This window comes from Chlamydotis macqueenii, chromosome 6 (assembly GCF_036417535.1).
Source record: "Chlamydotis macqueenii isolate bChlMac1 chromosome 6, bChlMac1.mat, whole genome shotgun sequence".
NCBI classification, from domain to species: domain Eukaryota; kingdom Metazoa; phylum Chordata; class Aves; order Otidiformes; family Otididae; genus Chlamydotis; species Chlamydotis macqueenii.
The window spans coordinates 36,995,235-37,010,405 of NC_141561.1; the positions used below are offsets into that span (position 1 = coordinate 36,995,235).

The 15,171-nt window shown below is 45.1% G+C and overlaps 1 protein-coding gene across 17 annotated transcripts in view; it reads left to right on the forward strand.

The window, feature by feature from the left end:
- The window catches only part of MAP2 (microtubule associated protein 2), a 220,173-nt gene that overhangs the window by 115,576 nt on the left and 89,426 nt on the right, over positions 1–15,171 (forward strand). For 16 of the 17 annotated variants that reach the window (XM_086750745.1, XM_086750751.1, XM_086750749.1 and 13 more), the window contains one exon: positions 9,488–9,547. The exons of the other annotated variant lie outside the window; for it this stretch is intronic. The gene's annotated coding sequence lies outside the window, so the exon portion shown is untranslated. The remainder of the gene's footprint in view (positions 1–9,487; positions 9,548–15,171) is intronic. 17 annotated transcript variants of the gene reach the window in all.

Below are 15,171 nucleotides of genomic sequence, written 5' to 3' on the forward strand. Positions count from 1 at the left end.
GTGCGATGGCTGCTCCCAGCTGGGAGGCTGGCCCTTTGTGCCCGCCTGTAACAGAGACGGTAATGTTGATGCTGGTGAGCGCTGAGCCTGGCTGGGGATTTGGGTAATTGGCAGGAGGCTGTGTGGGACTGCATCCCCCTGAGCCTGTGGAGGGTAAATCAGCTGGGGAGTGGGTGTTCATATGCCCCTGGGCAATGGAGGAGTCAGAGGTTTCTGCTGCAAGTTGAGCTCCAGACTTTTTATGAATTGTATAAATGGGGGGTGACAGACTTGCTGAGTATAATGATCTAAATTCTGTAACTAGAAACTGTTTATGCATCCTTTTTGGAGAGAAGATTTGAGCCTGGCCTTGACAGCCTCTCAGGAAGCACCCACAGCCTGTTTTGGAGCCTCTACCCCAGTTCAAAATCCTTTTTTAATAACAGCCCTCTGCCCGATCCCAACACTGTATTTACAGATTGGTTACTTGCACACAGTGAGACAGCTGGGCCTGAATTCTTACCAGCTGAACCCACCAGTACTCTATTTCATCTAACTGGGAGACTGGTAGAAGAGGTTTTGCCAATTTTCCGTAGTTTCTTTATTCATTACAAAAGTAAGAGCTTTATTTTTTGGGAGTCCAGGGACTGCGGCTCTTCGGGACTGGAGAACTGTCACACTTCAGTCTCTTTGGACAGTTTTCCTACTGTCACACCTCTGGGGACCATGCGACTGTGGCACTTGAGAGACCCATGTCCCATAAGCATCACTGATGTTTTAATGAAATTGGCATTTCTTACCAAATGCCTGGTGCATTTGTCAATGCAAATGTCGTTTGAGTTTGCTGCACTTTACTCTAGCAAGGAGGAGGGAAAAGATAGGTGGCCAGTGGAATGACGGGAAAACAGGAGAAGGGGGCAAGGCTGGATGTGGGTGTGCTTGTGCCATCCACCCTGTCTTCTGGGGCTGAATATGGAACGAGTCCTATTTAACAGTGCAAACATCTCTTCCTGCTTGGTTCTGGTGTCATATTCTCTCTGGCATGGAGCATTGCTCATTTACTTAAGTCATCTACAAGTTTCTTTTTTTTTTTTTCCACAAAGCAGGAACCAGATGCATGCTAAGGGGAATTTTATGGCAGATGTGGTGGTTTCAGCAGTCCCTGGCCACTTTTAATGAGCATTGACATTGGTGAAGCAGAAAATAAAGTGATGCTGTATTTCAGATTTGGGGATAGATGTTGTTTGAGTGAGAAGGAGCTGAACTTTTTCAAAGATTGTTACTCCTTACTGAATTGTAGAAAGGCATGCATATATGCAAGTCTTTGTCTCCTTCCACTACAAGTGGGTTCCTGGAGCGTGCAGTCCCTGGTGGTTGTGTCTGGCCATTTGTGTGCTGGTTTTCCCACACACAGCTGCCCTGACTGACAGACTGACAGACAAAACCTCACTGTGATGGCATTAGATGGTTCCTCACACAATGGTTCCTGATCCACCCATCTGTCCATGGCAGTCTCCCCCGCTGGAGGGACAGCAAGATAGACCATGTCACAGGGCTCCAGGTGACTCAGGTCACAGCTCAGCATGTTGGGTTGACCTACTAACACGGCGAGCTGAGATTCAAGGGGAACAAAGTCAAGCAGCCAAGGCACACGCAGCTGTGTTCCCCATCACTCTGACTACCAGGTAGGGCACCTCCTGCAGTAGAGTCAAGCAGTTGGTGTAGGACAACTGTATCTTAACCATGACAGCTGTGTTGATTAGACTGTGTTTATCCAGAGCAGGCAGATAGTGGTGATTCTGTCCCCAAGGGCTGCTGTCATCCTCTGTCCTCTCCTAAACCACACTGTGTGTTCTTGCTGCAGGCCATGGTGAGGTCTCGGTCATGGTGTGGATGGGAATGGTATGTCTGGAAAATCCCCGGCAAAGCAAGCCAAAAGTTTCCAGTTCTCAACTGCTGAAAGACTTTGCTTTCCTGAATTCCCCTTGACCCTGTGACAGGTGACTTGTGCATTCCAGATTGCTAATGGACATAAGCAGTTTAGAGGTGATTTAGAAGATAAAAGCTTTAAAGCCTCTGGGAGCTTTTGCTCTGCAGTTGCATTGTGCATCCGAAGTGCATGTATTACTGGGATGTGTGTGAAATGGGTCTGTCGATAAGATCATGAGAAAAGTGATGTGATTCGTTCCAAAATAGTGCCAGTAAAGCTTCCATAATGCGCCATGGGATGTGGTCAGTACTGCCACAGCACTCTTTGGCTGGAATGCTCTAACTGGGGAGAAGGAAGAAGCAGAAATCCAAAGTATGGTACTAAAATTTCTGCAAAAAGATGACTGGGAATGCCTGCTAACCTGTGTCTCCTGTCATGTTTGTTCCCAGGTGGAGGTCCTCAGGCAATGTTTTTATGCCATTTGTATTCATCTTGGGCATCACCAGTGGCACATATGCCACAACGTTGGAGCCGTTCCTTTGAGAATGTGTTCTAGCCAGTGTCTTCTATGTCCCTTCCTTGTTTAATGTGCTGCTTTGGGCCTTATTATCGCAAACATATCCATCTTGGTGCAAAACTGCAGCTTAAACTCAGTTACCATGGGTACCACACAATTTGCACAGCCTGCTCTCCACTCTGTAAAGTTAACTTCTGAGCGTTTAAATTAGAGAGAACACACAGCCCGCTGATTACAGGAACCGGACTGATTACAGGACTGGCCGTAGGCTAAGGTAGCTTCCGCATAGAGCCCCAGAGCAGCCCTGAATCCTGAACTGGCACAATGTAGTTTGTGTTAACAGGCACTCTGGGAAAAGGCTGCACTTGGTTACTACAGGAGTAAGGAGTTACGCACCATGTTACATCAGGGGCAATGCCGAGAATGTACATCTGACCTTATTATTGGAGGCAGGATCTGAGAAACCTTGGGTTTTCCCTGTCTCAGGCAGTAGCTCTGTGAGCCACAGGAAGTCTACAAATGTATAAAATGGGATTTTATTACTTTTTCATTAGAATAATCTTCTGAAGTTTAATTGACACCCTTAAATCATGTAGTATCAAACCAACAAGAAAGGTAAACCCAAGCCAACCAGAAGTGACGTATTTTTATTGTGTCTTTGCATTTCTGTCACACCTCTGAAATACCGTTGACTCTTGGATATAGGCTGTACTGGGGAAATTCACTGTCTGCCTAGTGTATCACAGGAAAATCTGCAGGATGAACAGAACTGGTATGCTAGAAAAGGTACCTCAAGCAAGAGGATGCTTTCTAACCCCCTCCCTTATGTCCACCTTCATTTCTCAGCTGCAGAAAGCGCCTTTCCTGCCTCTTTAATATCTATAGTAATGGTGAAAGACTCCTGTGCTGTACTTTGGAAGGCGGTTGTTGCAGCCTTGTCTGTTCACCTCTACCCCATGTGTGAGCTGTATGTGTTTTACAGTCCTGGATGCTTTAACTTGGGACAAGAGAGCTTGGAAACAGGAGCGGCACTGAGCTTAGCATGGAGTAATGTACTGCTGCTTTCCCTCCAGGGTGAATCTCCAACCGCTCCGGTAGGACAGGACTCGACACCAGGATCTGAGAAGATGCCCTCGTTGCTGCTGGGTTGAAGTGTCTCCCTGGAGTAGCAGTGTAGGCAACACAGACCTGTGGCCAGTCTCTGGTGTGGGCTCATCCGGGTGCTCAGGGTCCTGCCTGCTCTGGGTGCTCTGGGCAGTGCATCTTTAGCTCCCCTGAATCCATGTGTAGCAAAGCTGAAAGTAGCTCTGCCCGCCTTTGTCCTGGTACTTTGTCACAGCTCCTCGGGCCCTCTTCTTCCCTCCTCTCCTCCCTCCCCTTTTCCTCCCCCCAAATTACTGCCATGTCTGAGGGAAAGACTCCTGTACTGTTGGTTTGCAACAGCTTGGCTGTCAAGACTTTTGTAAGGAGATGAAAGGCAATGGCTGATTTTCTCTGTAGCTGGTATCTGTCACTCATGACTGAGAGAGAAAGCCCTCTGCAGTCTTGGCATATCCTAGCTTTATTCGCTGCAAGAGCTCTGCTTGGGAACAGTCTCATTTCAACATGTGCTTTTGGTTTTGCATCCTTGAGCTTACTGAAGGTTATGGCTTGTTTTAGAAAGTGCTGTTAGCCCAAAGACAGATTAAATGTGCTGTGTAATAAGATGCATATAGTACAGTACCCTTACTCTGAAGTAGATTTTTTTTTCCCCTGTTCATTTAAAAAAATAAAAAGGAGGGGAAGAAATCACAATCACTTCCTACAAACTTAGTAGTAGTGTTTGGCAAGGTCTCGGCCCCGAGAGGTAGGGGAAATGTAAAGTGATGTCCCAAATTGAAAAGTCTTCGACTTCTGATGGGAGCTGTGTGTGTGTGGTGCTAGACCAAATTGTGGAAACGTGTCTTCTGGTGTGTGATACTGAGGTGAGGACTGCGTGCCCCTAATAGACGAAAGATTTCTCAGTCCCAGATCTTAAATAAATACTTTTGTCTTGGCTACCAACTTGCAGGGTTGCTGGTTTCTGTTTCGCTAAATGACTGTAGCAGGCAGTCCTTGTCCGGAAAGGAGTCTCTAGTGAGCTTTTCCTTTCCAGCATGTGAAGGCTTAGCTTGTGTCCCTCCAGCAGTTTAATGGGTGTCTGAAATAGATGAGGCTTCTTAAAGCAAATAGCAAAAACTGCAGTACATTGCTATGCCAGCATCTCTCAGTTAGCAGCAAGAGTCTTAAAATGGCCCTTGTCCTGGAGGCTGGATCCTTCCATGAAGGAAGCGACCAGAGTTGTGGCCAAAGAGGGCGTCTAGAGGAACTCAAAGTGACCTGAGCTCTTTCTGCTTTGCTGACGAACTGAGAAAAAAATAGGCCAGCAATTCATTTTATAAGTCTCTTAAGCTGCTATAAGAATTTATAGGAACTCATTATACGATAAATTATAGATATAAAACAGCAGGTGGCACATCTTTCAAGCAGTATGTATTAAAATTTATCTTGACAAGACCAGGAAAACAGCCCCCAGACCTATCTTCACTGAGCAACTGCAAAGGAAGTAAGTTGTAGTTAAGAGAAACGCAGTGTTAATGACAGGTCTGTGCCAGTAAGTGTGGCAAAATGCCTCAGATGCCTCAGCAGTAATTGTCATCAGAACAATTTCTTTTCCTGCTAGTTATAAAATCAGATACACTGTTAGAGACACTGTTTGTAAAACCCAGACACCGTATATTTTCATCAAATGTAGCAATTGTCTCTGTCTCTGAGGTTCCTGAAACATAAACCCCCTTGGGGTCCTGGCTGGGCTGCTGTATGCGAGCTGTGAAAATATTGATGTACTCATTTTATCCTTTGCTTTCCTTGTCCTTCTCTGTTTCCTTTCTTTATTCCTTACTTACTAGCAGCCGCTAACGTAGCCAAGTTACTTGTGCGCCAAGAGGATGAGGAAACTGTTTGCTCCCAAGCCAACTATGCTGACACTGCTAACCTTGATTTCCATAAAGGATTGAACAGTGTCTCCTGTCTGCAGCGTATTTCAAGCTCCAGTTATCCAAGATTCTTGTATGTTGAGAGAGCTTTTCATCTTCCCTGTCTCCTCCTCACTGTCATAACCAGGCCTAACTCTGTCTCCTCTACCTTCATGGCCATGAGCTGCTCAGACTAGCAGTAGCAGCCCCAAGATGCTTTTCCCCGTGCATAGACTTTTCTCAGCTTGTAGCGTTTTTAAAATTTCTTTTAACCTACTGAAAAATTTGATGTGGCTGTTACAGTGAAAGGGAGATTTCTGTAGTCACCAGACAGGCAGTGGGAATTAAAAAGTGTTGAGAGTAATCCAGTCATTTGTAACACAAGCAGTTTAATAGCTTTTAGAATAAATAAATATGCGATGGCAAGATCAGTATTGCTTGTTTTTGCAGCATTAAAACTTTTTCTAGATCAACTGACTCAAAAGGGAACACTGCCTAACAGTACTGCTAAGGCAGCTTTCAGAGGTAGACCTGTTTTAGGAGTGAGAGGGGTACTGAGCTATGTGCTGCTTAAAGCTCAAACTGATGGTGAAAATGTCAGTAGGAGTTTTTCTCAGCCAGGGTGGCACTAGACTCTTGCGTCTCAAGTTGAGGCACCATCCTCCTGCAGTCCTTTCTGAATTTCTGGGCTATGACTGCAGCCAGGGTAAGCCACTGACTTCTACTGATTGTCAGCAATTTACACAGCATCAGCTGGCCTCTGGTGTGCCTCCTTTAGCTGCAGTGCCTTACAGCCCTTTGGTATCCACGTCAACAATTCGGATATATCTGACCTTAATTCCCTAGCACTTTGGAAACTGAATAATAAATATGGAGTGAATTCTACCCTCCGGATATCAGATTATTTTTCTTTGCATCCCTTTGAAAGAAGGTCTCTTCCAACCCAAACTATTCTGTGATTCTATGTTTGTTATCTTATTTTAAGCCTCTGCTGCCACAGGGAGAGCATGAGGAGGGTGGGAAGTAGGAAGGAGGAGGAGAGCGTACTCTCAAAGGAAAAAGCGGTATGGAAAGCTTTGGTGCTAATGGATCAGATGCATTTGCAGCCTTAGTGTTTGCAGACTAACGTGTATAATGCATTGCTGGGCGAAACACGAAATGCTTAAAAGTAATTTGTGGCAATTTAGGTTTTTATCATTGCTTGTGCACTGCTCTGGGGGAATACGTAGCGAAAGACAAGCTCCCAGAATGAAGAGTTTGTGGTCTGTAATGTGCAATTCTGCAGGCAGCTCGGTGAAGCTGACAGATCTCTGCAAGGCAAAGTCAGGGCCCCGGGTGCACAGGCTGTGACCCCTCAGGATGACGCACAGCTCCTTTCTGAGGGGAAGAACTGGAGCAGCTTAGGAAGAATATGCACTTGGTCCTTATAATTTTCATCACAGCTACCTGAACAGGTGCACGGCTTCATAAGAGTCTTTGAAAAAGCCTCCCAAAATGAAAGAAAGAGGAACAGCTCCTGTAAAAGACAGATACTTTTTTTTTTAATTGAATAAAATGTATACATCTATCATGTATTTGTGAAAAATGCTTCAGCAAAGTTTCTTCACGTGATCTGATAAAGGTTTCCATATCCAGGACTGAAGGGTCTCCCAATGGCAGCTTCCCATTGGCAGTGAAAAATAGCTTGTCTGTTTTGTGCCCTGTGCCTTGGGAAAGGTGACGCTTAGAGCAGCCAAGGCGCCATCTCCTGCGGTCTTGGCTCCGGGGATGGACAATCCAGCATGTCCCTTCATCAAAGCACAAAGCTTTTCTAAAGACTGTGCCAATTTCAATTAATTCCTTATTGGGACAGATTCTTCAGGGGTGTTTCTTTCTGAAGCAGGAGGGTCAGGGAGAAAAACAAAACAAACCCTTTCCTAACATGTTTTGCGTTGTGATTATTAGAAGATGCTCATAGCAAGTGGAAAATCCTGTTCACATCTGTGGTACTGACCAGACACTTAAATAAATGTTAACTTCTTGCTTTCTAGATAACTGTCCCAAATATGGGGCTCTTGGTTCCTCTCTGTGTGTGGGAGTCTCTCGTGTTTTCTAGGGGAAGAATCGTTGAAACATCTTTATATTTTCCCGGTCAGCAAGAGATGGAAATGCTGTTACAGCATGTCCTCAGCAAATTCCTGGGGCAACAAAACTGCGTCCCACTTCTGGCGTCTTGTATTTTGATTGTCTGGTAGTTTTGGTATTCTGCTGCTGGCTGGAATCACATTTATTATGGTAGACCTTTAGCAGAGAGGTGATTGAGGTTTCAGTTCAGACTACTAGAAAGCATGTTGAATGCTGGTATAGGAGACAATGCAAAATTACTAAGCCAATTTTTTTTTATTTTTTAAATTCCTTAAAAATGCCTTCTGGTCATCTGGGATTCATTGTAGGTGGGCCCCTCCTGTTAATGTCCCTGTTGAATGCCTCTGTCTTCTGCATTTTCCTTTCCCAAGAGGTGAGCATCCACCTCCTCTGGTTCTGACTACATGGCATTATTTTGCATTGGTGACACATTAGAGGGCTGTTGGGACGCCGAGTGCTGAACACTCAGCTGTCAAGAACATTGATCTTTCTGCTGAGGCAGAGCAAATTTAATTAGGTTATTTTAACATTCCTCTTCATCCTGCGGGTGGGGAGAATTGATGCTGGAGCCTCATTTCCACATAGCTCATTTAGTGGAACTAATTATTGCGTGTAAGTGAATGGTACACTCTGCTGACAGCCTCTGCAGTAAGGTGGAGCGGTCACTTCCATGTATTTGCTGTCAGAACAGACAGCAAAATCTTTCAGTTCTTGCTGGGCGTTAACTGGGCAAACTGGTGAAAAGCTGTAGTTAGCACCGCCCCATGCCAATGACAGCTTAAGGTTAGTCCCCATTGTGTGTAAGCATTATGATTCTCTCTAATTGCATACTTGCATCCTATTTTTTATCGTTACCTTAATACTGTCTTTCTTTATAACTGGGTTTTAGTCATGTATTTCTCACTAATTGAGTTCTTTGAAATGCCCAGCCCATTCTTGCTAAGGCTTTAAAACAAAGAACTCCCAAACCAGAGATTTAGCTTGAGTCAGATATCATATACAGAGAATTAACTGCTGAACAATTCAAATCACAAAGTTTCAAGCATCTGAGAGGTGAGGAACTGGGCAGCCTTAAATACAGGTGATAGTATGTCCCCATAATACTTTGGGGATACTCAAAGACGCACATGTCAAGGGAGACCCTTGCTCCCTGATTTCAGGTGCTTTGGTGTCTGTCTGCTGCTTGCATCTGTAACGTGTTCCCCAGTGTGCTCTGATCAGACTTCCAATAAGGAGAAGAGGGTGCACAGTAGGACATACAGAGGAGGTTATTTCAACAGGCTAACTACATTTAGTGTCCAAGCATTTCTCACTGAGTAAAGAGGGTCACAAAACAGGTAGTAACATCTATGGTAACCTTCGCTATTTATCACAGATAAACTGGAAAAAGCTTCAGACGCTCTGCTATACAAGTGAGGCAAGAAAAATTGTTTTAAGAACAAATTGGAGTAGTTCCCTGCATTGGTGTCTTCAGCTGCTCTGAAGTGTCATAGTAGGAAGGCAGTGGGGGGCTCGTGCTCTTCTTCCATTACTTTCTGGGCATCTTTGTAAGAACTTTCCGCATTCCTGCTCGAGATCATCCCGCGGCAGAGACGGTGTGTGTAGCAGCCCTGCCAGATCTCCCAGGGGAGGGAGTCTGGCTGGGAGCGTATTGTGCTCCGTTTGCCTTCCCTGATGGCTGGCTTTTTGGAGCCATTGACAACTTTTCTTAGGGCAGGCCTAGGGATTAAGCAGCTCCTTGCTGGTTCCAGAGCAGGCTGGACATAACAGGGGAGCTGAGTTAATGTGTCTTAAATGAGCCTTGGGAAATAAAGCTGAGAGAAAAAGACTTGGACGTAAGCGTACACATATGCAACATCTTATAGTCCTTACAGTGTTGAGTTTATGCAAAATTCAGTGAATAGAGACTAAACAGAGTGTGTGTTTCTCTCTATTTCTTTATAGGAACAGAGAGTTTCCCTTGTTTAACAACCAGACGCAGCATCCTATCATCTGCCTAAACAGGTACGACCTTTTTACTTGCTAGCTTAGTTTCACAAGGAGACTGTTTCAACAGACCAAAGAAGCTTGAGAAAAGAGCAAGAAGACAACTCCTCTAGCTCCTGCAACACTTGATTTTTCTGGGGTTAGTTCTAGCTTTTGTTATCCTCTTTTTTTTTTTTTTGCTTTAAAAGCCTCCTGTGTCTGATGGGAGCAACCATACCCATTGTCAAAGCAGCTGTCTTCTTGCTTTTGGCTTAGCAAGAACCTGCATACAGCTCTAGGTGGAAAAAGCCTAAGATGGTCTTGATACAAAGGCAGAGCATCTGAGAGGGGTGACGGTGTTACTGCACACTGCTTTAGTTTATCATGACCTGCTGCTGCAGTGAGCTGTACCACAGAAAAAATGAGAATGATTTGACAGAGTAAGAGCAAGTATAATACTGCCTTGTCTGAAGAATCTAAAATTGTTGAGCTAGATCAAAGAACTGCACTTTTTCTCCTCTTTGGGAAAGAGAAAACTTTCAAGAGACTCCTGTCTTAAAAGTCTGAAAACAAGTGTTAGAGAGAACCTGTGCTGCCTCTGTCACATGGATGACCAGGTACTTGTTTTGCCAATATTTCTTTATATACATGTATTCATTTCAGTTTAATTTAAAATTGAACACAGCTTCTGTTCTCACAAGTGTAAGTTTGAACTGCTGAAGACATAAAATTGAACTTCAGGAAATGGGAATGGATTTCAATTAAAAAACTTTTTACAAAGTATAAAGACAAAGATAAAATGCAGGAGGGCAGAGTAGGGTGGCACAGTGCCCAAATTTCTCCTGTTGTAACTTCACTTGGGCAGGGCAGGGTGAAATACTGCCATTCTTTTGGGATGAAGTGTTGGGTTCAGTCTCACCTTACAACACAAGCTAAACAAGAGGGGTTCAGTGAGCACAGGAGATGCCTGTAGAAGCTCATGGAGAGTGAGATGTAAGGCATACTGAGATATAGTGGTCCTCTTCCCAGGATCTCATCTGAGCTCAGCAAGCTGGAGAAGGTTCAAGCTCTTCATCCTTTGAGGAGTAGCATGAACACACACACACACACACACACAAGTTTTATTCAGCTGGTAAGTTGGTAAGTTGCCTCCTCTGTGGTGGTCTTGTTAAAAAGGTACTGGATTCTGCTAGTTTAGGACATGTTCCTTCTGTGAGTTAATACTTAAGTGGTGGTGGTGGGGAAGCAATTAATAACAAGTGATTGTTCAGGGATATTCGTCATTCAGTGGAAAGTCCATTCTGGACCTTGTTTCACTGAAATTTCACAAGCTGTCATTTTTTGGCATCTGAAAAGGGTGGCAAGGATTTGGTTCACAGAGAATGGACTATAGGGTTATAGGATATTTTAAAACATTTTGTGTTTTTTCTGCTCTTTTTTGAGAAAAATGAATCTTTCCTATACCCCTTAAATAGTCTGTGCCATGCTTCTGAGGCTGCCAAGATACTTAATGATGAAAAAATTGAAAGATCAAGCACAGTTTTAAAGGCAAACTACAGAATGAAAAATGTGTAATAGTGTGTGATCTGGGATCATATGTGTGTGTGTATGTGCACCCATGCACTTGTATGTGTAACTGTATGTATTTGGGTGTGAGGCTGGTTTTGGATTTCTCGAGCTTTTACAGGCCCATAAATCTATCCATTTCCTGACCAGTCCCCACGTTTACTCCTGCATGCAGTCTCTCCTGGCCCTGTGAGCTGGAAGGAAATGGAAATCCAGGATCAAATTGGGCTATCAAGTTTTTCAGGCTGTACAAAGCACACATACAAGTACCGGGTGGTTCTCTTCTCATCCGTGAACTTTTCTCTTTTCCGAGCCACAGCAGTACAGAGCTGCCACGGGCTGTGGGAGCCAGATAAAGGCTGCGTGTGCCAGCCTCTCCTGTCCCTGAGAGATGTGCTGCTGGCATGCCTGAGGTTTAGGGTGCCTTTTGTCGTTGCACTAAATTTCAGTGCTACTCCTTCTCTTGGAAAGCGTGGCACAAGGAGCCCAGTAGTTTGGGAAGAAGCGTTTGCCTTCTAGACGGTGAGCCACAGCGCGGCAGGAGTCGCCCCAGCCCCAACACTCACTGACGTCGGGCTCCCCAAGGGCAGCCAGCATGTACAGCCTGCCTCCAGGCTGGGTCCCTGCCAGCCTCTGCCAGGGCGGAGGGCAGCAGAAAGCTGCTTACAGTGATCCTACGTGCTTCAGGAATTTTCCCATGGCCCCGGAATACCCTTCCAGCAGCATGCAAGTACTAAATGAAGGATTAAATTAGCCTCTAAGATGTAAAGTAATGAGCAGTTTTATTGCGTTCACCGTTTCTCCATGGATAATATTCCACTGGTGATAAAATAATTCTCAGACATCTACTGTGCAAAGCTTAAATTGTCTCTGCAGGTCCCATCTTTAACTGACAGGCCTAAATTATTGCTCTTGAAATAAGAGAGTATATTTGTGGAGTGCCCCATAGCCTTTTGGTGCTGCTGGGATGCCATGGACAGATTAAGAAGTGGACAAAGTCTGTTTGAAATGAAAAGAGAGAGAAACAGTCGTACGTCAGAACTAGCATTTTCTACACAGGGTCACTGCATCAGTGGTCAGGAGGAGAAAACGGCAACGTAATGTCTCGTGAGCATTGCTGTCTATCCTTTGTCCCTTTGTCTCTGTAGTGACTAAAAGTAATGGTGAAAACAGTGAAAACTAGCAGTGGAAATAATGTGCTGCAGGTGAGTGACAGGGGAAAGTTGTGATAAAGGAGGCAGGGGCTCAGGTAGAGGAGATGGACTGCCATAATTGTGTCCCATGTAAGAGCATCCCCCAAGGAGGGCTGTTGGACAGGGAGAAGGACTAAGAGAACCAGCAAGGTGGCATGGAGGGCTACAGGGATGGATGCTAAAGCTCACATCTCTCTGAGCTGGGATGTCACTGCAGCCTGTTTACAGCGTTTGGAGCTGAGGGCTTGGCTCTGGAAGCGTTATGGTACACTCTGATAGTGTGGTTTTTTCTTCTGAGGTTTCTGGGGCTGCTGCAGTCTCTTCACGCTGGGCCCCATGACTGTCTGTGTGTTATGAACAAACTCAGCATCTCCTGACGAGCTTTTCACTGTGCTGTCTCTGCCTGTGACCAGGTTTGTGAAGGTGCTCTGCAGCAGGAAGGTATCAGACAGTCTGCTCACCTGGACTCTGCCTAGGCCGGGGGGGGGCTCTTTCTAAGTAGGAGGGGGAACACCCTTCAAAGGCTCTGTCACGTTGAGATTCCTAATAATTTTGAGTGGCATTTTAAGTAGAAGCATTACTTGCACTTCTTTTTGTACTGTGAATCTAGCGATACTCAGAAGGAGAGGAACCTAAGTGGGGACGGTACTTGGCAGCAGCTGTCCTGAGCAGAGGCTCGAGGACAGCGTGAGGCCAAGGTGAACCCATGGTGCACTCCAGGAGAACGTTTGTGAATCAATATTTCGTTTGATCGGGTTGGAACCTCTTCAGATGGATTCTGTAGAGAGCTAAGTGCACTTTAGATAACTGCACTCTAAATACACCGTAGCTTGTATTTCGGGCTTAGAAATTTCCCTCGCCTCTGTCTGGAAGTTAAAATGGTACAGAAAGATGTCAGTGAGCAGTGAGTAGAACAGTTTTTAGGAGAAGGGATGCAAAATGATATGTACTAGAAGGATTTCTTGCAGTACCTCCAGATGAAATGTCTGGATTTCTAGAGAGTCAACAACTTGAGATGTTGTTCTCCTTTTTCATTTTGCTTCCTTGTTTTTTTCTCTCAGGGATCTTTGTAGCAATGCCTCATGTTGAAGGACACCTTTGCATTATAGCGGAGGGGAAAGATCATAAGTGAGCAGTGCGCAACATACAACTTAGTGCTGTTACTGGCGTTGACTTCTCTTTTCCCATGCAGCTGGCTTGAGCGTCTCCTGTTTGGCGCTGGGAGGGCTGTCAGGAGGCATCCCCACCTGGGTGGTTCTGACACAGAGCTGCACCTTGCCATGCCTGCTCTCACAGCCCACCTGGCATCCGATCCTCCTTCATCAGCTTCCCTCTTAAAAATACTCTTCTGCCTACTGGTAAGCTACTCTGCAATCTCACCACTTGCTAGAAACCACTCCCTAGTTCCCAGCTAAAATTTATCCATGGCTACCAGGTTCTTGTATGAAAGTGGCCTTTGTTTTTTTTCCTCTTTTGTGTTTATCCCTTATCATCAATCTACCTCTTTCCTCCTTTGAAAGGAGGGCTGTCATCAGTTTTATAATGAATCTACCTGTTTCCTGCTTTCTTCTGATCACCTTAATAGCCATTTTCTGCACCCTCTCTCATATGAAAATACCAGTTTTGAACACAAGCTGTAAAGGCAGGACACTGTGTTACCTGTATTTATCATCTGTCAAAGGTAGCATTTGCTACATTTTGAAAGGATTCACACGTGGTTGTCAAAAAATGGAAAGGAAGGAGAATGTCCCCTGTCACTAGTAAATCATCATGATGATGGTGGTGGTGTTAGTAATAATCCTACCTAGCAGGCTGAGTCACTAGTAGATACTTAAAACTTGTTTACAGCCAAGAAGCAAGATTGTTTACTGTTCAGGCAGGAATTGACAGGCAGAGGTGATATGACTTGCTGTGGCTTTTTAGTAAACATCTCCCTGGCTCCTTGGATGCAAGAGGTGGGCCAGAGACACCAGAAGGGGAGAGGAAGAGGGAAATGCCGTCCTTCCTTTCCTCTGTGTAGTGAGCAGAGGAGCTTTATTTTGAGGAGGAGGTTGGTAAGTAAGGGAAATCGGACTGTTCTGTGTGTTGCAGCTCGTGCTTGATGCCGTTGTCAGGATCAGCCGCCAACTCTAATACTGAGCTTTTCCGTTCCTGTGCAGTACTTAAGTGACTTTATAGAGGGCCAAAATTAGGCAAGGTGAAGGTGAGTTGATAAGCCAATTTTTTGTTTTGTAAAGACTTACTGCAGTTTAGAAGTATATTTTCTTTTGCATCTGCAACAGTAAAGTCAACATAATACTTCCTATAGCTTAAGTACCAGTGCAGTGTGCTGATGGTGAATTCTCACAGCTGTGAGTTTTGTCCCCGAGATCACATGGAGGGGAATAAAACCCAACACTACGGTGTAGGAGCTCGGCTCTCCTTAAGGCAGTTGAATTTTTCCCCTGAACATCCTTTTAAAAACGTATCATCTTGCTAAGGTTTATAGCTTTATGGCTGTATGGAAAAGGAATTTCCCACAGTTCTAAAAATTACAGTTTTGGTTTTGAAAGGGATATAGTCCTTGCTGTGCAGTGCGTGTGCCAGCCCTTCATTCATGGGAACCTGAGGGATCTCTGTGTCGCTCAGATTATGCCATCCATCAGGGTGCAACCAGGTGGGTGACCTGCTCAAAAAAGCCTTGTATCACTTGTCTCCTGCGGTGGTCTGACCTACCAGGTGTCCCCTGCTTATCTTCACAGCAAACCCTGCTTGCTGTCTGAAACAACTTTTGCCCACAGCATCCTACTGCTGAGGTCTCCTGAACTTCTCTGTGAAACATCTGGTTCTGGCTGGTGTCAGGGCTGGGATACAGCTCTTGCCTGTCAGCACCAGTGCTGGAAGTCAGTGCTGCCTGTGAAGCAC